Raw genomic sequence first — 24,063 nt, 5'->3', positions numbered from 1 at the left:
TTTAGACCTATCATTAACATCTTGCTGATTAATTAAGGGAACAATTTTCTAATGTTTTGTTCTCGGTCTCTTCTTAGAAATAAAGAACGTTCTTCACATACTCACAGCAAAGCCAGAGTCCTAGTGGCAGGATCATTGGGAGAATTGGTGGCAACTGATCAGCCAGGAAATTTCTGCAGTGGCTTCTGCCACTTGGGATGCAGGTTAAGAGACAAATCCAGAGTCTCGTTTCTGAGCCTCCTTCTGCACAGGGGATTCACAGAAGATCAGATACAGTCCCTCTGATGTGGTTTGCCTTGCACTCTCTGGGCTGCAGGTACATGGCAGGGTACTTGGCTGTGAGTCTTCTGCTCCTCAGGGTTGCAGACTGGTGTCACGCTCTCCTCTTGGGCAGCTGGCCCCCTGATATCTGTCACCACTTGCCATGTTCAAGCATTCACACTACTCTGCGCTACCCCAGCCCTGAGCCCAAACTTGATGCATGAAAAGCTAAGGAGAAACCTACTGGTGAACCTTGCTCTGTGCTGCAAGTGACTGAGAAGAATGAGGAGAATTGTTTCTGCTGCACAGCCAAAAAAAGAATACTGGGCCCCCAGCCAAAAGATGCGTTTAGAGCAGAGAACATGTGGTCATTTTATGTTTATCCCAAGACAAAAGAGAATCCACCAGAAAAATATCAGGTCTCTTGTGTTAGACAGGAAAGTATCAGAGCTGGTGGAAAAGCACCAATTATTTTTTCATGGGAAATTTAGAAAAAGTGTCATTTTATGGTAGGGCATGAACCAAGGACTCCCCTAAGCACCGGGTCGTCCTTCCACCACATATTTCTAGCAATGGGGCAGATGCTCCAGGATGAAAATGTCCAGGCTGCAATATTTATTAGCAGCTGTGAGTGCTCAACAAGTCTGAGGATCAGGCCCCTTGGGGTCCTATTGTAGCTCACGTCCCCTTCAGATACTTAATTAAGGGACTGTATGTTTGTCTGTCTATATCTGGTGTCTTCTGTCTGATTGTTAGGTTGTAAATTCTTTGGGGCAGGGACTGTCTTTTTGTTCTGTGTTTGTACAGGGCCTGGCACAGTGTGGTCCTGGGCCATGACTCAGGCTCCTGGGTATTAGCATAATACACCTAATAAATAATGTACAGCACCTAGCACAATAGTGCACTCAGACTTGACTGTGGCTCCTAATGCAACCATAATACTCCTAATAAATAACGGACAGCACCTAACAGAATAGGGTCCTGGGCCATGATTCAGGATATTGGACCAAACCGTAATACATGTAATAAATAATGTACAGTGCCTGGGCCCTACAGTAGTAGAAACAATAATGAGTACAAAGCATTTCTGACAATCTGTCCCTGATTTAGGTGCTTAAATGGGTGCTGAGCTTTTGTGAAAATATGGCCCCTAGTGGGGGTGCTGAGCATCTGAAAATCTAGACATGCACATGATGAAAATCTGTCTTCATGTTCCAGAAGTTGGGAGCCCCAAATCAATGGACCTTTGTGAAAATGCTGGCCTGATCAGTCTCTCTGAACTTCCATTCCCCATCTGTACAGTGGGGATAACAGTGCTTCCTCACAGGGGAGCTAGGAAGGTCAATACACTAGCGTGTGCCTCTGTTTTGTATGTCTCAGCAATGTGCCCAGACATGATGGTTTAGATGGTCATATAAACAGTTTGTGCCTTGCCCCAAAGATGCCCAGGGAGTTTGTGGCAAAGCCAGAAACTGAATTCAGAACTCAGCATGTGCCTGGGGTGGGCAGCCTGCCGGTTGCCATGAGGTTGCCGTGAGGACAGCAGTCAGGCTGCCTTTGGCAGCATGCCTGCAGGAGGTCTGCCAGTCCCACTGCATCGGCGGCAATTCAGCAGCGGGGACGCCGAAGGTGCGGGACCAGTGTACCTCCTGCAGGCATGCCACCGAATCCGCATTACCAGTGGACCTCCCGCAGGCACGCTGCTGAAAACCGCCTTACTGATGTGCTTGGGGCGGCAAATTACATAGAGCTGCCCCTGCCAGAACTCATGACTCCTGGCCACAAGCAATCTGTCCTCCCTTATGATCATACAAAGTTCCACCAAACTCTTTCATTTTTCAGCCATATAAAAAAAATTGTACTGAAAATAGGATTTTTAAAAAACAAACATTTTTGCCTACAAATTTTCTGGTTTTACAGCAAAAAGATGGAGACTGAAAACAAGAACAAAAATTTTCGGCAAAAACTATGCCTGTTTTAGTCAAAATGCATTTTTCAATTAACAAAAAAAAGCCTTGGTGAAAAAATTTAACCATCTGATTAGGCTGCTTGTACCTCACTGAAAAACTGCACTAGGGCAGCACTAGAATTTTCCATGATTGGGTTCAAACCAAAAGATGCTTTTCTTTATCCTCTGTTTTGTTAGGAATTTCCTAGCAAAATTTCCTCAGCTGCTTTTATGTTTTATGGGGGGAAAAGGTAAGTTTCCTAACTGTGAACAATAAGAGCCCCTCTTTTTGATCTTTATATAGAGGAGTAAAAAATGTCCATGATCAAGTTTGAAACGAAAATGTGGTGGCAATAACAGGAACCCTCTAAAGAGATCTGAGCTGAGTGGTGGTTTTGAAAAGTTGATGTAACTGAGCAGAAGACATAAGCTGACTGCACAATAACTCACGCTCAGAAACCCAGCTACAGGATGTGGTTATAAGAAAATAAAAAATAGACGAGAGTCAGTGAAGGAACTTATTGCCTCTGGAAATAGCTGCGCTCTCCACAAGACACTACTCTCATCAAATTCCCCTCCCCCCACAGACAGGCTTGTTTTTATTGAACAGTACTGTATGCTCATGGTCATTGTCTAAGGCTTCTCTACACATGAAAGTGATTCTGGAATAAGATAAAGTGTGAATTTACAGGGGATTTGCTATTTTGGAATAATAGCACATATAGACCCTTTTATTCCAAAAGAAGAGTTGCTTTTTCTGTACTAGCTTAATCCAGATATTTCACTAATTTGGAAAAAGACATTCATTCTAGAATAAGAGTGTCCACACATGGAATTATCCCTGTGTAGACAAGCCCTTTCTTCAATACTACAGAGAAAGCCAATTTTGTCTTCAAGTCCCTCCTTAAACACACCTCTGCCAGAACCTTTTAAAAACCTTGACCCCTACAAGAGCAGGTTGTATAAAATAGCTACCAGAGGATATATACATAACCCCTCCTCCAGACAAGCAAACTTCACTCTAAATTTCACTGGTCCATCCCTGAAGCACCACCTCTTCATGGGGGGCCAGATCCTTAGGTAGTGGAAATGGCTGCAGCTCCACTGAAGTCCACAGAACTAACCTGGATTTACACCGGCTGTCTGCTTTGTCTCCAGACTGGTAAACATGCTTAAGTTGATTTCAGTGGAAAGTTGATTTCAGTGGAAATATTTGCAGTGGTAAAGTTAAGCATGAACTTGTTAGGTGGTGTGTTTGCAGCATCAAACATTGTCATCTTCTACAGGCAGGCACCTGGTCTAAATAATATCTATATGTGTAATTACCCAGGATCATTCTCCTACATATCATATATGATGAGTCCTGTAAGTGTCCCACAATGGATTAATATTGTCCTGTCACTCAGTTATTTTTGCTGAAATTCTTTGCCAACATCTTAACTGCAAACGTTTTTGCTTCATTTACTTTTTAATTGAAATTTTGTTTTTGTTTCAGTTTTTGAAAGCTGAACAATTTTTGAGATTTCAGAGTTTAGAAGCAATAAAGATTCCTGTGGCACCTTTAAGACTAACAGACGTTTTGGAGGATAAGCTTTCGTGGGTGAATGCCCACTTCATCAGATGCATGTTTAGACATTTTTTAGAGTTTAGAAATTTTTTCTTCTCCCTTTTTAGCAACTGAATAAACAGAATGAATGACATCTAGTTCCTCTCCCCTCTCACCATAGTTTTTCCTTTTGTTCACCACTCTAACTTTTCAAATTTCTCTAACTTTGGAAAAGTTACGTGGTAGAGTCATGGAGTTTCATTTTGTCTTTTGCTTCTGTAACTTTTTGAAAGCTGGAGATATTTTGAAAACCTAAGAGTGGAAAAAGGAAAAAAAATAGAAAAAAAAGGTGGGGGCGGGAAGCAACCATGGGAAGCATTTTGTTGCGGTAAAATGGAGAAAGGAAAAAATAAAAATTCAAAATTTTGAAAACTTTGCAGGGTGTGGAGACCGAAATGAAATGAAACTTCTGATTGAAAACAAATTTAAAAAATATTCAAGATGAATTGAAACAAGTATTTCTGTTTGATTTGAAATGAAAATTTTATGTTGTTTAATGTTGAAAATTTTCCATGAAATATTTCAAATGAAAAATTTCAGATCAACATTTTTTGTTTGAAATGTTTTTTGGTGGGGGGGAAACAGGTTTTTCTAAAATTTCTAACCCCTGGTCTGATCTGGTCTGGCAATCCTATTAGTCTATGAAGCAAAGACATTTGTTACATTAACATGTAGATTACATATGTTTTATATATTGGATTAACATATTATATCAAATGAAATGATAGTATTCTTTTCGTATGCTAAATATAATCCATATAGACATACCATAGATTTTTTTTAATTACATTAGCTATCCATATGAACCACACATGTCCTTTCCACATAGGTCTGGAGTCTAACTGCCATTTAAGAAATAAGACAGGTTAAATCTGTGTCAATCTTTATTTCTCCATTCAATCAGCAAATGGACAAGTTCTGTTGTTCTGTATCGGGGCGGCTCTAGGTATTTTGCCGCCCCAAGCACAGCAGGCAGGCTGTCTTTAGCGACTTGCCTGCGGGAGGTCCCCGGTCCCGCAGATTCGGCGGCCCGCCTATGAGAGGTCCACCGAAGCCACGGGACCAGCAGACCATCCGCAGGCATGCCACCGAAGGCAACCCGCCTGCCGCCCTTGCGGCGACTGGAAGAGCACCCCCAATGGCTTGCCGCCCCAGGCACATGCTAGGCGTGCTGGTGCCTGGAGCCGCCCCTGTTCTGTATATTTTCAAATTTCTTAAACATTTCTCCATCATCTCTGTGTCTTCTTTCCTGTGGTTCAGGGGCCCACATACTGAACTCAATCTCTGAAACACTTTTCCTCCAAACTCTTCATTTAAGGACATTTAAGGATCTGTGGGGAAATCAGAGGGAATCAGCCAACACAATGCCAGATTCATTCATCTCATAAAGAAGCCTACACAGATATCGCAGGCAGTTTATTATTGGTGATGAGGCATCAACTTGAGGTATGCTGGACAGACTTTCAGATCCCAGGCTGAGTTTGCAGAGTTGGAAGAAAAATTAAAACAAAGGAATGACCTGCTCACAGATTTCAGATATTTGAAATTTCAGCTGTGTTGGTTCATGTTGATTGGACACATAGGTCACACAGTATTGTTTCTGTTCCCTGATCGGGACCCCAGTTCAGTAAAGCTCTTAAAGTTAAGCCTATATGTAATCCCATTAACTTTAATGTGACTATCCATGTGCTTAAATCCAAGCACATGTTTAAGAGTTTTGTAATCTAAGGCCGAAACAAGTGGTATTTTTTTAAATAAAATTTATGGTTCAAATACTTGCACTGATTCAAAAAAAAATTCTGTGCCATTCCCTGACAGTAGCTGAAAATTCTCTGGTTTTGCAAACAGGAAGGTTGGGATTTTCAAAAGAGTTTAAAGAATTTAAGTGCCCAAATGCCATTGAATTTCACACGGAACTCCCCTAAAGTCCTTTGGAAGTCCCACTCTAAATGGATTCTCTACTATGTTAGTGAAAAGCGAACCCAGACGGATTGTTAACACAATCAAAGAGAATTCAATTAGTCTGATTCTCTGCTCACACTAAGCTGTGCTTGGCACAGGGTGAAAAGGGTGTGGAAAGGTGCCTGTAAAGTATCTTTATGCTTCATGACCCTGGGGCCAATCAATGGCTAACTTAGGCACTGGCACTGTGATGAAGTGGGAATTTTCTATAATATTTTCAAGAATCCTATGTATGCCTCAGTTTCCCTCTGTATTTTGTATTGCTATCCAGTGTGGAATAAAGGGTTACGTCTGTCCTGTGGGGCAAAACATGAGACATGAGATGTGTGTGTCACACTGCTGTGTGGGGCAGAATGAATGGATTGTTAAAAAACTGGTTGGAACCTGCTGAAACCGACCCATATCTGTGGATAATCTGAAAAAGACAATGGGAACCCCCCAATGATCAGAACATTCACACCTAGCAACCCAGAGGAGGGTGGTTTTCTCCCAGCTCTTGGCAGGAAAATAGAGCAATGGCCCCAGCTTGGGAACAAAGGGAAAAGTGTCCAGTCACGGGGCTAAGTTCTGCTCATGGGAGAGAGACAGGGCTCTCATCTCGGATTGAAAAAGAAACAGAGACAGAGCCTGAAATGGAGTCCATAGCAGCTTGACTGGCGGATGGCACTGGTTTGGCCAGATGGACTGTGTGCTAGCCTAAAGACTTCCAATGTGATGATCCAGATGAGTAAAAATCACTGCTCTGCAAACACTGCTGAGGTGCTTTAGTCCCAGGAGTGTATATCAGGGCCAGGAATCTATCTCAGTTGGACTCGCTGGGCAGAGCTCATGGTGTGAAACAGGAGTGCTAGAGCCCAGGGGCTCAGGCTCACAGGTAGTGAGGCTGTGTGACCTACCTTGAAGGAAAAACGGGACCAATGGAGGGCCTGGAACACTGAAGGGATTCGTCCAAGGGACTGTTTAAAAGCTGTGGTGTAACATAGAGACTGTGGATCTCTAACAGGCATAAATCAGAGCATCCTTAGGGCTGCTCTAACTTACACTTGACTGTCACATAGTGCTGGCTGGGAAATGTTTCTTTTTCTTCTCTGCAGAAAAATGTTGGTTTTAACTAAAAAACAGAAAACTGAAAAAAGACAAAGTTTTGAACAATACCCCCACAAACTGTCATAAAAAAGAAAATTTCAGAGAGTTTTTTCCCTCCATTTTTTGACACAAACATTTTGTAGCAAAAAAGTGTTGACTGGCTGCAGTGCCCTGCCCCCAAGGAGATGCCCTGGCCCACATCCCCTTTTCACTGGGAATGTTTCACTACAACTTACGCCCACTAAGCACTGGCTGTAAGTGATTAGACCAGGTGCCAGGCAGGGACTAGTATGGTTACAACTGTGTATTGGAATGTTAGACAGGAACCCGAATGTGCAGCTGTTCTCTGGAAGGAGACTCATTGGAGCGGAGGAGAATTGTTCAGGGAATGCGACAGAGCTGAATGTAACTGAAATAATCCTCATTCCTCAAATGCCCCCCTTGCTCCTGCCCTCCATCCCTGCCCTGACTCATGCAAAACTCAATTTCTCAAGCTTTGGCCAGGAGGGGGAAATTCAGCCTAGAGAAAGCTCTAGCGTCAATAGGATTTGCTGAGGAAGCTTCTTTCCAGAAGGGAGTGACTCACTCACCGAGCTCAGAAGGGGATAAAATAGCGGCATCTCACTGTTCGCGATGAAGTGTAGAATAAAGCACATTCTGCACTGACTTGGGGTTTAACATTTCATACCCCTCACCTGCCACTTCTTTGTCTGCTGGTTCCTTTAAACAGAATACGCACATGTTAACAGAAAGCAACCAGGGCTGCTCTCCTTCTGAGAACCAGTTTGAAAGCTGACGGTTAGAGACACAGTCAAGCAGCCCTTTGGAAATTGATAATAAGTAATATGAGCCATAGGTGAATGCCATACATTGGAATAACACTTGCTGCGTATGTATATCTGAGGATCCCAGAGCACATCATGCACATCATAGTTCATGCAGCTTCTGAAGACTTGTCACTAGTAGAGACACTTTAAAACTAGTGGTATGTCCCAGGCTATGCAGCAAATTAATCTCCAAAATCTAAACTTCTGCTCTAACTCACTTTCCTGCACTGAGATTAAAACCAAGAGTCCTGACTCCCCCTGCACCTTGTGCTTACCCCAAGATCACAGCCACCCAATCAGAGCAAGAAACAGAACCCAGGAGTCCTGTTTCCTAGACATCCTTGTTCTAACCCCTGGACTGCACTCCCCACCCTGAGCCAGGATCAGACCCCTGGGGTTCTGACTCCCAGTCCCCCATGACTTCAGATAATAAGGGTAGGAAAGTCCCTATTTCAAAGAGCTTACACTGCAAAGTCACATATTGCGCCATGTAGTGCTAGGCGTGGTACAAACACAGAACAGAAAAGACAGTCCCTGTGCTAAAGACATTCTAAACAAAGTACAGTCAGGGGCTATTTTTTTACAATAATGTTTTATGACTAAACTATCATAGATAGGGGTGAAGTGGGTGGTGGAGCTATGCTAGGTTTTAAACTCCTCAAAGTTCTACAATAATGGAACAGCTATTGGAGGAGGGATTTTAATAAACTGGATTTTAATTTTTATATAAACACAAATATCCCCAGTATTATCCTCCCAATATTAGAAATGCTCTAACCTAAAGATGAGACAGACAAAACATGGACGGAGGGACTTTCACAGGCACTGAAGGGCATTAGGCCCCAATCATCAAAAGTATTTTCAAAGATGGGGAAAGGAGTGGATATGATATCTCTTGATTTTAGCAAATATTCTGATACAGTCTCCCACAGTATTCTTGCCAGCAAGTTTAAAAAGTACTGATTGGATAAATTAACTATTAGGTGCCTAGAAAGCTGGCTAGATTGTCAGGCTCAACGGGTAGTGATCAACGGCTCGATGTCTAGTTGGCAGTTGGTATCAAGGGGTCGGTCCTGGGGCCGGTTTTGTTCACCATCTTTATTAATGATCAGGATGATGGGATGGATTTCACCCTCAGCAAATTCGCAGATGATACTAACCTTAGGGAAGAGGTAGATATGTGGGAGGGTAGGGCTAGGGTGCAGAATAACCTAGACAAATTGAAGGATTGGGCTAAAAGAAATCTGATGAGGTTCAACAAGGACAAGTGCAGAGTTCTGCACTTAGGACAGAAGAATCCCATCATAGAATCATCATAGAATCTCAGGGTTGGAAGGGACCTCAGGAGGTCATCTAGTCCAACCCCCTGCTCAAAGCAGGACCAAACCCAACTAAATCATCCCAGCCAGGGCTTTGTCAAGCCTGACCATAAAAACCTCTAAGGAAGGAGATTCCACTACCTCCCTAGGTAACCCATTCCAGTTCTTCACCACCCTACTAGTGAAAAAGTTTTTCCTAATATCCAGCCTAAACCTCCCCCTCTGCAACTTGAGACCATTACTCCTTGTTCTGTCATCTTCTACCACTGAGAACAGTCTAGATCCATCCTCTTTGGAACTCCCTTTCAGGTAGTTGAAAGCAGCTATCAAATCCCCCCTCATTCTTCTCTTCTGCAGACTAAACAATCCCAGTTCCCTCAGCCTCTCCTCATAAGTCATGTGCTCCAGCCCCCTAATCATTTTTGTTGCCCTCCGCTGGACTCTCTCCAATTTATCCACATCCTTCTTGTAGTGTGGGGCCCAAAACTGGACACAGTACTCCAAATGAGGCCTCACCAGTGCTGAGTAGAGGGGAATGATCACATCCCTCGATCTGCTGGAAATGCCCCTACTTATACAACCCAAAATGCCATTAGCCTTCTTGGCAACAAGGGCACACTGTTGACTCATATTCAGCTTTTCGTCCACCGTAACCCCTAGGTCCTCTTCTGCAGAACTGCTGCCCAGCCATTCGGTCCCTAGTCTGTAGCAGTGCATGGGATTCTTCCGTCCTAAGTGCAGGACTCTGCACTTGTCCTTGTTGAACCTCATCATATTTCTTTTGGCCCACAATGGATTAATATTGTATCCTAGCCCTACCCTCCAGCGTATCAACCACTCCTCCCAGTTTAGTGTCATCTGCAAACTTGCTAAGGGTGCAGTCCACACCATCCTCCAGATCGTTAATGAAGATATTGAATAAAACCGGCCCCAGCACCGACCCTTGGGGCACTCCACTTGATACCGGCTGCCAACTAGACATGGAACCATTGATCACTACCCGTTGAGCCCGACCATCTAGCCAGTTTTCTATCCACCTTAACGTCCATTCATCCAGCCCATACTTCTTTAACTTGCTGGCAAGAATACTGTGGGAGACTGTATCAAAAACTTTGCTAAAGTCCAGAAATAGTACATCCACTGCTTTCCCCTCATCCACAGAGCCGGTTATCTCTTCATAGAAGGCAATTAGGTTAGTCAGGCATGACTTGCCCTTGGTGAATCCATGCTGACTGTTCCTGATCACTTTCCCTTCCTTGAAGTGGTTCAGGATTGATTCCTTGAGGACCTGTTCCATGATTTTTCCAGGGACTGAGGTGAGACTGACTGGCCTGTAGTTCCCTGGATCTTCCTTCTTCCCTTTTTTAAAGATGGGCATTACATTAGCTTTTTTCCAGTCATCCGGGACCTCCCCCGATCGCCATGATTTTTCAAAGATAATGGCCAATGGCTCTGCAATCTCATCGGCCAACTCCTTTAGCACCCTCGGATGCAGCGCATCTGGCCCCATGGACTTGTGCTCGTCCAGCTTTCCTAAATAGCCCCGAACTACTTCTTTCTCCACAGAGAGCTGGTCACCTCCTCCCCATACCGTGCTGCAGAGTGCAGCTGTCTGGGAGCTGACCTTGTCTGTGAAGACAGAGGCAAAAAAAGCATTGAGTACACTAGCTTTCTCCACATCCTCTGTCACTAGGTTCCCTCCCTCATTCAGCAAGGGGCCCACACTTTCCTTGACTTTCTTCCTGTTGCTAACATACCTAAAGAAACCCTTCTTGTTACTCCTAACATCTCCGGCTAGCTGCAACTCCAAGTGTGATTTGGCCTTCCTGATTTCACAACTGCATGCCAGAACAATACTTTTATACTCCTCCCTGGTTATTTGTCCAATCTTCCACTTCTTGTAAGCTGTTCTTTTGTGTTTAAGACGAGCAAGGATTTCACTGTTAAGCCAAGCTGGTCGCCTGCCATATTTACTTTTCTTCCTACACATCGGGATGGTTTGTTCCTGCAACCTCAATAAGGTTTCTTTGAAATACAGCCAACTTTCCTCGATTCCTTTCCCCGTCATGTTATTCTCCCAGGGGACCTTGCCCATCAGTTCCCTGAGGGAGTCTAAGTCTGCTTTTCTGAAGTCCAGGGTCTCTGTTCTACTGCTTTCCCTTTTTCCTTGTGTCAGGATCCTGAACTCGACCATCTCATGGTCACTGCCTCCCAGGTTCCCATCCACTATTGCTTCCTCTACTATTTCTTCCCTGTTTGTGAGCAGCAGGTCAAGAAGAGCTTTTCCCCTAGTTGGTTCCTCCAGCACTTGCACCAGGAAATTGTCCCCTACACTTTCCAGAAACTTCCTAGATTGTCTGTGCACCGCTGTATTGCTCTCCCAGCAGATATCGGGGTGATCAAAGTCACCCATGAGAACCAGGGCCTGTGATCTAGCAACTTCTGTTAGTTGCTGGAAGAAAGCCTCGTCCACCTCATCCCCCTGGTCCGGTGGTCTGTAGCAGACTCCCACCACGACATTACCCTTGTTGTTCATACTTCTAAATTTAATCCAGAGACACTCAGGTTTTTCTGCAGTTTCATACTGGAGCTCTGAGCAGTCATACTGCTCTCTTACGTACAACGCAACTCCCCCACCTTTTCTGCCCTGCCTATCCCTCCTGAACAGTTTAGGCTACAGGCTGGGAACTGACTAACTAAGCAGCAGTTCTGCAGAAAAAGACTTGGGGATTACAGTGAATGAGAACCTGGATATGAGTCAACAGTGTGCCCTTGTTGCCAAAAGGCTATTGCCATATTGGGCTGCATTAATAAGAGCATTGCCAACAGATCAAGGGAAGTGCCTGAGGTGGGAGGGATAGATCAGTAGTTTGAGCAATTTTCCTATTAAATCCAGGCTCATAAGCTCAATCCTTGAGGCAACCATTTAGCGATCTGTGGCAAAAAAAATAGTGAGGTAGTAGTCCTGCTTTGAGCAGTGAGTTGGACTAGATGACCTTAGCAGGTCCCTTACAACCCTGATATTATTCCCCTCTATTTGGCATTGTTGAGGCCACATCTGGAGTATTGCATCCAGTTTTGAGCCCACCCTTAAAAAGGGATGTGAACAAATTGGAAAGAGTCCAGCAGAGGGCAACAAAAATGATCAGGGGGCTGGGGCACATGACTTATGAGGATAACCTGAGGGAAATGGGGTCATTTAGACTGCAGAAGAGAAGAATGAGGGGGGATTTGATAGCTGCTTTCAACTACCTGAAAGTGGGTTCCAAAGAGGATGGATCTAGACTGTTCTCATTGGTACCAGATGACAGAAGAAGGAGAAATGGTCTCAAGTTGCAGTGGAGGAGGTTTAGGTTGGATATTAGGGAAAACTTTTTCACTAAGAGGGTTGTGAAACACTGGAATGGGTTATGCAGGGAGATGGTGGATTCTCCTTCCTCAGTGGTTTTTAAGGTCAGGCTTGACAAAGCCTTGGTTGGGATGATTTAGTTGAGGTTCATCCTGCTTTGAGCAGGGGGTTGGACTAGATGACCTCCTGAGGTCTCTTCCAACTCTAATCTTCTATGATTTTATGAGATTCATAGATTCTAAGTCCTAGGACCATTGTGCTCAGTCTGGCCTCCTGTATAAACACAGGCCAGAGAACTGCCCCAAACTAATTCCCAGAGTAGATTGTCCCATTGATCTGAATGGAAATCAAGAGCCTAAATACCTCTGAGGCTTAGGATAAGGGGCTTAGCCAGTCCCATCCCCTTGAAATTGCCTCCCAAGGGAGCAGTGTGTCTAATTCATACAGCCAAGGGCCTGGCTGGGTTGTGTGGAAGCACAGCCTTCTTTTGTAGTAATTAAGGGCCAGTTTCTTTGTACTTTACTCTAGGAATTCTCTCTCTGAAATCAAGGGGCTAGTTGCAGATCACAATACTGCTCAATGTGAGCAAGGGGATGAAAATCTGTTGCTAAGACTCTGGCAGTTGCCCTCAGGGTTGTGATGCTCGCATTTGTGTGATGTTCTCAACACCGCTGTGACCCTTTCTCCATCCTTTTCCTTGCAGACTTGCATTTCCTGGAGCAGCTGGAAAAGGTACAGAGAAGGGCAACAAAAATGATGAGTGGTATGGAACAGCTTCCATATGAGGAGAGATTAAAAAATTTGGTACCGTTCAGCTTAGAAAAGAGTTGACTAAGGGGGGATAGGACAGAGATCTATACAATCATGACTGCTGTGGAGAAAGTGAATAGGGAAGTGTTATTTACCTTTTGTAACACAAAAAGTAGGGATCACCTGATGAAATTTATAGGCATCAAATTTAAAACAAACAAAAGGAAGGCTTTCTTCACACAGCCCACAGTCAACCTTTTCCAGAGGATGTTGTGAAGGCCAAAAGTATAAAGGGTTCTGAAAAGATTTAGATAAGTCCCTGGAGGATAGGTCCATCAATGGCTATTAGCCAAGATGGTGATGGATGCAACCCCATATTCCAGATGTTCATAAACCTCCAACTGCCCTATTCTGTTCATTTTCTCTGTAGCATCTGGCACTGGCCACTGTCAGAAGACAAGATTTTGGGCTAGATGGACCATTAGTCTGACCTAATTCTTATGTACTTACCATCTTATCGAAACATCCAATAGATGAAGCATCTGGAAAAAGAATACTTTATTTGTAATCAATTTTAGTAGCTCTGGCACCTGTAAGTTAAACATTGGCCCATCTTTACAAGTTTGTTTAGTCCCTGCTAATTGTGAGTGTGGCCAAGCAGATATAAAAGGCAAGACATATTTCTAAATATTTTTTTAAGCATTTAAATGGAAAGTGGACTAATACACCCCCCATCTGTGCTGTAAATATAGACAGGGCTGCTTGGAATCGGTTCGTACCTCAAGTCTGATTTTTGCTAGATTCAAAATCATAAAGGCTCAAATTTTCAAAGGCTTCCAAGTCAATTAGGCACCTAAGTCCCATTCACTCTCAGTGGGAATTAACTCCTAAATCACATAGGGGATCTTTGAAAAACTGACTCTTTATCTGATTCTGAAATCAGTTGTGATCTCATCGGCTATGGGCTTTTTAAAGCCCTTGGAAAAAGGCCTTGATCCAAGACCAAAACATCTTACCAAGTACGTGAGAAAAGAACAAACACAGGGAAACTGGAGGTTGGTGGGTAAAGGTTGTTTGCATGCCTTGACTGTGCATTTCCAAACTTTATATTTAAGTGCCAGGCAGTGGATCTGATTCCCCTCTCGTTTGTTCCGGGGTAAACATTGATTTCAATAACGCTACTCTGGGTCACACCAGGGTAGGTTAAAGGAGATTCAGACTCGCTGATGACACTCTCAATCTACCTCCATTTAAAATGCCTTGTGCCTGGGAATGTCTCTATCTTAAGGTGGCTAAGGGTAGGTCCATACTTACCCGCCAGGTCGACGCGGAGAGTTCGACTTCTCGGAGTTCGAACTATCGCGTCTAATCTAGACGTGATAGTTCGAACTCCGAACGCGCTCCCGTCGACTCCGGAACTCCACCACCACGAACGGCGGTGGCGGAGTCGACGGGGGAGCCGTGGAGTTCGATCCCGCGGCGTCTGGACAGGTAGGAAATTCGAACTAAGGTAGTTTGACTTGAGCTACGCTATTCGCGTAGCTGAAGTCGCGTACCTTAGTTCGACTCCCCCCCGTAGTGTAGACCAGGCCTAAGTGAGGTGAGATCAGCTTCTGTTACATCCCAGACGTAGAGTGACATGGACAGATTCTTTGCCCCTGCTCTGACCCCTTTGTACTGCCTCAGCAGAGCAAAGCAGGCAGGAACTGGATGCAGGTGCCAGGCTGAGAATTTCCCAGGCAGAGTCTCTTTTCTGAGCAGAAGGGTAATTTCAGAAGAGGTCAGAGCCACCATGAGGAGGAGAACAAGAGCAGGAAGAGACAGATATAAAAATAAAGATGGCTCTGTTGTGGCTTTGCCACAAACCCTGAGCACAGGGCACATTCTACTTTGTGGGTTCCCTCTGCTGGGGGTGGGGAAGTAATCTGTGATTGCTGGGGCAGGGTTCTTCCCCACGTGTTCTGGCTCAGCTGTGCTGGTTGAGGTGCCACAGCTCCACCCACTCCCGGACTATGTCCTGCCCACTTCCTAGACACCCCCCCCCACACACACACACACTGGAGGGTAAATAGCGGCTGCCCTCTCCCTGGGATGCCGGTAGAACACACCTTGGAATAAAGGCTGCTTTAGGTCCCATCGCTTCCTCGCCTGGGCATGTCACTCAGCCCCTAGAGCTGTGCTGTCACAGGACAACCCTGATGATTCCAGCGTTAAACAAGGGGAAGTAGCAACTGAAGCTGGGAGAGGCATATTGGATTGTAGTCCAGGGAAACAGAGGAGAGGGAGGAATATGTCTCTGCCAGATGGGATTTCAGAAATTACAGAAAATGCAAAGTAAAGTTATAGGGCCCAAACCCCAGATGGTATAAATCGGTGTCACTCCACTGGAATCAATGGGACAGATCCCCAGATGGTTAAATCAGACCCCCTCCCCTGGAGTCAATGGCACTATGCTGATTCACACTCTCTGACAATCTGTACCACAGTGTCCATGTGACAGGAAGAAATAGACACGGTCCAGTGTCACCAGTGACTGGACAAAGTTAGTGATGCTGGGAGACGAGACTATTCTGAGTGTAAGTGACCTGGCTGGAATTTGTAAAGAATCTTCAGGAGTTACATCCCCTGTCAATAGAACTTCGACTCTTCAGGGCCTGAATCCCTTGTGAAGATGAGATATAGGCTCTGAAATCAGTTGGGTGTTGTGACACTGAACACAGCGACGCCTAAATAGGCCTCTGTCCCTTACATTCCTTTGGTAATCCCAGCCTAGGGTTTCAGTGTAGAGGGCTGTGGGTCACTTACTGAGCTGAGATGCAGAGACAGCAGGTTCGCTCTTCTGTTGCAGATGAAGTGTAGAATAAGTAGAGATCTCCAGTGCTCTGCTGTTTAGAGATTCATAGGTCTTTGTATCCATGTCTTGCCCCCGGGGTCCCTGGAAATAAAACATGTGCACATTAACATGAAGCAAAGGGGCTGGTGTCTTTCTGAGAAAGCTGAGATTTAATGGCAGAACCCAGCTGCTCTGCAGAGAGAACAAAACTAATTCATCATTATAATTCATTCACAACAGGTGACTTTCCAAACTGGTTTAATAAATAACTGTCAGATTCAGGGATACAAAATGGCATGAACATAGTGAAAATGAACCAAATCCCTGACACATTCATCATTTTTTTAAAGTATTTGCCCAGTTCTACTGTATGTTGCAATTTCTGTCTGGTGATCTCACAGCTTTATCCAAACCAGAATTCATTAAGTCCAAATATCCCTGTGGTTTTTATCAGATGTTGTAGTATATTATTGTACACACTATAAAATACATGAATGATGTTCCATATCATGTAGCAATTTAATAGCAGAGACATAGATAGGACACATCCCCAAACCCTGTAGTAGCTGTTAGACCAAATTTCCATGTAGAACCCTGCTCCTTCTGATCTAATCACTAGACCCCATGAGTCCTGATTCTCTGCTCTTACCCATTAGGCCCCACTCAATTCCCAGAGTGCTTTAACCACTGGATACCACTCCCCTCCCAGAGCTGGGGATAGAACCCACAAGTCTTGGTTCCCAGCTTTCCCATTAAACACTGTGCCCCTCTCAGAGCTGGGAACAGATCCCAGGAGCAGAGTTAAGTGAATAATGGATTTTTCACTTCAGTGGTAATTCTGAAAAATCAAAACATAACTTAGTTTTGGGTTAGAACCAAAAACATTTTTATTTATTTATGGCAAATTGAAAAAGCTTCCAACTCAAAACATTTTGATCATGTCCACCCTTCTTTGACCATTAGAGCAAATGCCCTTCTTAGAGCTGGCCACAGAACCCAGGAGTTCTGTCTCTCTGGTCCCACCTCTGCTGTAGCCACTAGACCCTGCTCCACTGAATCTATGGGGAAAGGGCTTCTTAACCTCACTGTGTAAAGGCCTCATCCATAGCCCACTGAGGTCAATGGGAGTCTTTCCATTGACTTCAATGGAGATTAAATCAAATCATAATCAGAAATTATACAAGGGGCCAATTTAAAAGATTTTCTTTTACTAGCACTAAGGTAGTGTAAGCAAGGGGTGAGGTATTGGATATTTGCTAGGTCTCACCAAGTCTTTAATATGTTGGAACAGATATTGGGGCGAGGACTTTTAATAAACAAAAATTTACTCAGTAACTTTCTTCCCCACCAAAATTTCATAATCACTGATATTAACCCCCCTCTAAATTAGACATTAGCCAGACACAACATTTAGCTTAAGGTCCTGTAACTCTGAAGCCTGTTGGCATTTTTGTTTCAATGGGAGCAGGATTATTTTAGGCAGGTAAACATTTGCAGTGTTGTAGCTGTATTAGCTCACCCAGCTTGTCTCTCTTAGGCAGGTAAAGTCATTGAACTGAGAATGCAAGTTTGTATTGTGATCATAAACCTGTGGGAGGAGCAAACGACTGTGATATCCTCCACATTATTCTTTTTGTTTTGGTTTGGTTTTTTTGGTTAGTTATTTAGTTAGTTTTTAGGGGACGTTAATGACAAAATGAGCTCCAGAACCAACCCCAAATCCTGAAGATTCTTACCAGAGGCTATTATGGGAGAAGAACATAAGTACTACCATCCTGGGTCAGACCAAGGGTCCATCTAGCTCAGTGTCCTGTATTGGATGGTGGCTAGTATCAGACCTTCAGGGGGAGTGTACATAACAGGGCATTTTTGGAGAGCTCCACCCTTTTCTTGTCCTCTGGCTTCTAGCAAAGATTTAGGGTCGCCCCAAGCATGTGCCTGCATCCTTGACCATCTTGGTTAATAGCCATTAATGGACCCATCCTTCATGAACTTATCAAGTTCTTTTTTTAACCCAGTTACATTTTTGGCCACCACAACATCCACAGGTTAGGTGTGCATTGTGTGAAAAAGTACTTCTTGTTTGTATTAAACCTGCTTCCTATCAATATCATCAGGTGATCTCTGGTTTTTGTATTATGTGGAAGGGTAAATAACACTTCTCAATTCTCTTTTCCCACACCATTCATGATTTTATAGGCCTCTAGCCTCTTCCCCCTTAGTCGTCTCTTTTTACTTACTGTGTAATTGGAACATCCAGCAGATGATGCATCTGAAAAATACATACTGCATTTATAGCCATTTTTATTAGTAATTGTTCAGGTCAAATTGCATGTGAATTTTAAACATCTCTTCAATCCCTGTTATAGGTGTGAGTAGTGCTGAAGGATTCAGACATCATGGGGATGATATTTCTAAAAACTGCTTTTCAGTACTTGAGCTCTGAGAGGAATAAATAGCAATTCAAACAATAAATCTATCATTTGAAGCACATGTATGGGAGAAATGATTTGGGGTGACTTTGGGATCTTTATTAGGAGGGCATCCATTTCACGAAAAATGGAACCTGGGATCATGGATTTGGATTTGGGTCATGGTGGATTCTCCATCACCAGCAATTTTAAAATCAAGATTGGAAGTTTTTTCCTAAATGATCCTCTCTAGGAATTATTTCAGGGAAGTTCTCTGGCTTGTCTTATACAGGAGGGCAGACTAGATGATCACAATGGTCCCTTCTGGCCTTGGAATCTATGAATCTATGACTCATTGTAATGGAACAGAATAGGCCTAGGTAATGAGCTATTGTGCCACCCGCTTTTCAGCAGAAATCCCAGCCTCCAGCCACTGCTCCTAAAGTTACATCATACTGTGACTCACAGAATATAATCATCCTCTGATCTGTAGTTAGAAATGTGTTGATGATGAGAAAAAGAGTTTATACTGCAGGCTGATATTACAGTGTCCTGGGCCTGAGAATTAATTAACATACTGTCCTCATTTTCCCCATGCTTTGCCTTGAAAAGACAAATATGCTAGGTGAATCAATAGGTCACCTGGGTAAGGTAATAATATGTTTGAACTTCATACCAATAAGTTTCCCTGCTGCAGTTTCGTCTGTGCTCTCCTTTGCATTTTGTTCCCTATAGAAAATGAAAGAAAAGCTACACGAGTGAATGTGGAATGTCACCTGTATTTACTGTGTTCAAACAAAAAAGGCCTGGGCTAACATCCCGTCCACCTATGTGATGCTCTGCCTTAGCGAATATGATTATGTCTCCCTCTAATGGCTGCTTTCAGCACTTACAACAGCTTACTACTTAAGATAATGGTTTTTCCTTTAGCTCAAATGGAGAGGATTATTCCACTGGCATTGCAGGGCGCAAACCGTACTGGTGACCATGGTATGTTCATATGCCTCTGATCTTTGGTGGAGGATGGAGCTCGAATCCAAATCCAGGGCTGGACCTCAGTTTCACAAACAACTCATATCTTTTTAATAGATCGAAGCAAGACTCTGGATCCAAACACATCCAGTATTTCGGATGACCCGGGTCTGAATTTTGAGGCCTGGGCCTGTTTGTCTTTAAAATCTTCAGCGGTGGATTTAAGAACATGCAAAAAACAGTAACTGACTGGGCCTTGTTTGTGGCCACACATAGTAGGTCAAACCCAGTCGTCCCTTCCAGCAGCTGGACCATGACCAGGGCCGGTGCAACCATTTAGGAGACATAGGCGGTCACCTAGGCCAATAGTATTTGGGGGGGTGCCATTTTCTTCGGCAGTCACCGCTGGCATTTAGGCTGAGGGAGCTGGGGCAGGGGAGCGCGGGGAGGGCCACCTGCAGCAAGTAAGAGGGGGGGGCATGCAGGGGAACTCCTCGCCTCAGCTCACCCCTGCCCTACCTCCTCCCTGAGCACGCCGTGGCTGCTTCACTTCTCCCGCCTCCCAGGCTTGCGGCACCAATCAGCTTAGGCACCGCAAGCCTGTGAGGCAGGAGAAGTGAAGCAGCGATGGCGTGCTCGTGCACGGAGCAGGGGTGAGCTGGGGCAGGGGGGTGCCTCAGGGCGGGGGGGGAGCAGCCGCAAGGAGGGCACCTCAGGACAGAGGAGGGGAGCTGCCACAAGGGGGGGTGCCTCAGGGTGGGGGTGCGGGGGGGGGAGGGCGCAAGGTGGAAGTTTCGCCTAGGGAGCGAAACATCCTTGCACCGGCCCTGACCACGACACAAGATGTAAGGCCTTATTTTGCCTCAATTACCAATGGGACTGAAAATGAACTGCCTTCCACAGGCAGATTTTGTGTTCATGTATCTTCTGGAAACCCTCAAAATTTTAAGGCCAGCTTCCCAAACAGCTAATAGCACCTAGTGCTTATAAAGTGCTTTTCTTCAGTAGATCTCAAAGCGCTTTACAAAGTAAGACAGCATCATTATCCCCATTGTATAGATGGGGAAACTAAGGCATGTAGAGGGGAAATGACTCACCCATAGTCACTCAGCAGCAGAACTAGGAACAGACCCCACAGCGTCTAAGTCCCAGACTAGTGTGCTATCCACAAGGCAACACTGCCTCTCACTAGCACAGAGCTACATGAGCAAAGACCACTATTTCTGAGGTTGCTCTAGCTGGGAAAGGACCTTCACAGAGGGATTCATTTATCATGGCTACCAGATTTCCAGTGGGGTTAATCCGTGATTTGAGTCATAACCTATCTTCTTTGTTTTTCAGTCATAATCAGTGTTTGCATGAAACAGCACCTTCATCTTTAGGGCAGGGTAATTCTAAATCAAATACTATATTCTTGTAGCTACTGTCGGATGTGTTAAGAGATAGTATCCTCTTACCTTTGGTTTTTACGGTGACATGCAGCTGAAAAGGCAGAGAAAGTGTTGGTGAAATGGTCTAAATGACTCGCTACAACATTAGTAAAGAAAAAAGGGAATATAAAGCAAACCAGGTATGGGGTAAGGAGGCAGAGTCTAGGGTTCTGACCTCATCTGGATTTAGGCTAGGGCTGTGGGTGCAAGTTTCAGGTCACTCCAGATATCAGTGTGAGTTTCACCAGTTGCTCTCATAAGAATTTAGTCCAAAATGTCACAAATTTCACAAAAGAAATTGGGCTTGTGAAATTTCTGATTTCCAGGCCAAATCAGAGACAGATCCCCTTCTGGGTTAGGCTCTTTCCACAAATCAAAGCTGTAGGGACAGATTCCAAACTGGCAATTTGCAATCAAGTTACTTCACCTCAAAGCTACAGTTCATGCTGATTGCAGTTGGCCAGAATGTAACCCCTTCCTGGCATTCAGCTTTATTCATGTGATAAACAAAATCCAGCCCAAACCTCCTCCCTTAACCTTTCTGCTCTCAGGGCTCCTCCACAAGGACTGCTCAGTTCACACCCTATATCATCTCTTTCTAGAGCCACTCACACTTCTGTTCCATCTAGGTGGGGTAAAAAGCCCTTTGCAACAGTGAATCAGAAAGATGCATTGATGTTTTGTAGCAGAATCTTCACCTGCTAACAGGTGGAATTTTCAGGCCAATGATGCCAGAATATTATAGGATTCAAATCATAAACCCCTGAATTTGGGCTGGATTCACATCTGAAGTTTTGATTTTGGCCCTTCTCTAAAAGAAAAGTCCTGCAAACATCTAACAGTGATTTTATCCTGGCTCCCTGATTCAGAACATTATGGAATCTGGGGATTTCTTCTGAAGTTTGTCTTATCTACCTTCTAACAGGTGTAGGTGTTTACATACCTTTCGTTATTACTAGATACAGAACCAAGCACAGACCCAAGGTGGTAGGAATTGTAATTCCAAGTATCATTTGCAGTCCTAGAAAACCAAAGCAACATGACTATTTACAGAAAACAATAATATTAGACAGAAATAAAAGGAAAGAGAATCTAGAATACATTGAAGATGGCTGGCCCCTCAACAGCTAGACCAAAAATAAGTATCTAATATTATAGAGATGTCTGTCACAGGCCACTCACTGAATGATAGAATGAATTTTTAGAGTGACTCAGACACCAGAATTTCATTCTGTGGGAAATTCTAACATTTCAAAATTTATTTTCATTCCAGAATGGAACAAAAAGCCACAAATTTTAAATTTCCTGCAAAAAGAAAATTGCTAAAAATATTGATTCTAAACTACTGAAATATTTTGCTTTGATAATGTTAAATGATATTGTTTTTGTTAAGGTAAAAGATAGGTTGAATCATTGTAATATATTCAGTATAATATTAAATACAAATCATATAAATAAAATATGTTAAAATCAATATGTATATATATTTATACTATAATGTTCATAACATTAATATAAAGTGAAAGTCAAAATGATTAATCTGGACGTTTTCCCTTCAAAATGTCATCAGAACTGATACTTTCCCATAAAACATTCTGATTTTGACAAATCAGAATTTTTCAATTAAAAATTGTTCTGTATTTTTGTTTTGTTTTGTTTCAACCAGCTCTATTTGTTTTCATGTTCCCATTTGCAAATATCCTGAAATATGGGACACTCACTATGCGCTGCCGGGGACAGAAAACAAAAAAACAACAGCCCAGATTAAACTTTGACCTTTCCATCAGCAGTACCAGGAGGCCAGTGATTTATTGTTGGTTTCAACCCAGTCTGCAAAGAGCAAGGAGATAACTCAAGATACAGCTGCTACTACATCTGGTACTTTTTCTGACAGGCTGTCAGGGTTCCCTCCCCACTGAACTTTAGGGTACAGATGTGGGGACCCACATGAAGACCCCCTAAACTTATTTCTACCATCTTAGGTTAAAAACTTCCCAAAGCACAATTTCTCTTTTGTACCTTGGATTAGTAATGCTGCCATCACCAAGTGATTTAAACAAACATCTAGGGAGGGCCACTTGGAGCCCTACCTTCCCCAAATATCCCCCCAAGACCCTATACCCCCTTTTCTGGGCAGGCTTAAGAATAATCCCCAAGCCCCTACATCCCTTTCCTGGGGAGACTTGAGAATAATATCCTCACCAATTGGTACAGGACGGATCCCATAGCACTGTATACAGAAAGGTGGTCACCTTCCCTTTATATTCATGACACAGGCACTTAGTACAGGTGGACATTTACATTGTAACCTGGCAAAGTCAGGTGGGAGGCCTAAGGAGAGTTCAGAAGCTGATGACTGGAGTGTGAGTGCCTTGCCTGCCCCCTGTTGAGTGGACAGAACCAATTCAGTAGCAGTGTCATCCAGGTGTCTCTTCATTGGAAGATTATCTATGCATATTCTGGGCCCAGTTCTGTACCAGAACAGATCTGGCTGGAGGTTCTAGCACTGGAAACTCTGCTGGGGACAGATGCTGTGGCAGCCCAAATTGGCCACAAGGTCCTTTTTTCTGGTTCAGAGTGATCCAGGAAGGCTTTAACTCAAGCCCTCCCCTTAGAGCTCCCGCTAGCAGATTTAACATGGAGCACTCTGGTGGAAGCTGGGGGTTGGGTAAACACCATCTGCCCTCCCTTGAGGTGAATCCTGCCGGGGAACAGTCTCACTGTGGGAATGGCGGTGGTGGTGATTTATACCCCATTGCACCAGGCTAACTGAATGCAGCCCATTCAATGGATGTCCTGTATGTATACTCTTCAAGAAGATGGGAGGTGAGTGAGAGGAAAAAATAACAGCCCCTACAGGAAGGAGCTCTGCTTTTCTGGAATTCACATCCTAGGGGGCACTGGAGAAGTGTCCTAAATCATGAGTGAATAACATGATTTACCATGGGGAGAGGTCGTCTCTGGATCACGACTGCTGGAATTGGAGGTTTTATCTGTTCAAAAATTACAAGAGCAGAAAGTGTTAAAGCAAAAGCAGGAAATCCTCTTAGATATGCTAACACTGAAGCAGTCGCTTGTTTTCCATGTTGGGGAAGAGAGTAACAAATCATTGGTCTGAAATGTAAAGAGACCCTCATAGTTAGGCTTGGCAGAATCTGATTTTTTTTAAATAATTTCATCCAACAATATCAATATTTACTTTGAAGCATTTTTATAGTTATCCATTTACATTTTCACAGTTGCACCAAATTATGGGTGTTAAGCATTTATTTCTATTGTTACCATTTAAATTTTCACTGTTACAAGAAA

General features: G+C 43.8%; 2 long non-coding RNA genes across 2 annotated transcripts; both read right to left on the bottom strand.

The window, feature by feature from the left end:
* Positions 1 to 5,009: 5,009 nt before the first annotated feature.
* Positions 5,010 to 15,986, bottom strand: LOC120388782. The gene is made up of 4 exons (XR_005590651.1): positions 15,914 to 15,986; positions 13,619 to 13,650; positions 7,454 to 7,583; positions 5,010 to 5,146 (listed from the first exon to the last, which is right to left on the bottom strand). It is a non-coding gene; the product is annotated as an uncharacterized LOC120388782 (long non-coding RNA).
* Positions 15,987 to 19,028: 3,042 nt separating this feature from the next.
* On the bottom strand, positions 19,029 to 23,749 carry LOC120388781. The gene is made up of 4 exons (XR_005590650.1): positions 23,697 to 23,749; positions 21,698 to 21,775; positions 20,782 to 20,806; positions 19,029 to 19,081 (listed from the first exon to the last, which is right to left on the bottom strand). It is a non-coding gene; the product is annotated as an uncharacterized LOC120388781 (long non-coding RNA).
* Between the last annotated feature and the right edge of the window lie 314 nt (positions 23,750 to 24,063).

This window comes from Mauremys reevesii, linkage group 22 (genome assembly GCF_016161935.1).
Source record: "Mauremys reevesii isolate NIE-2019 linkage group 22, ASM1616193v1, whole genome shotgun sequence".
Classification (NCBI taxonomy): Eukaryota; Metazoa; Chordata; order Testudines; family Geoemydidae; genus Mauremys; species Mauremys reevesii.
This window is presented reverse-complemented; position numbering and strand designations above follow the sequence as displayed.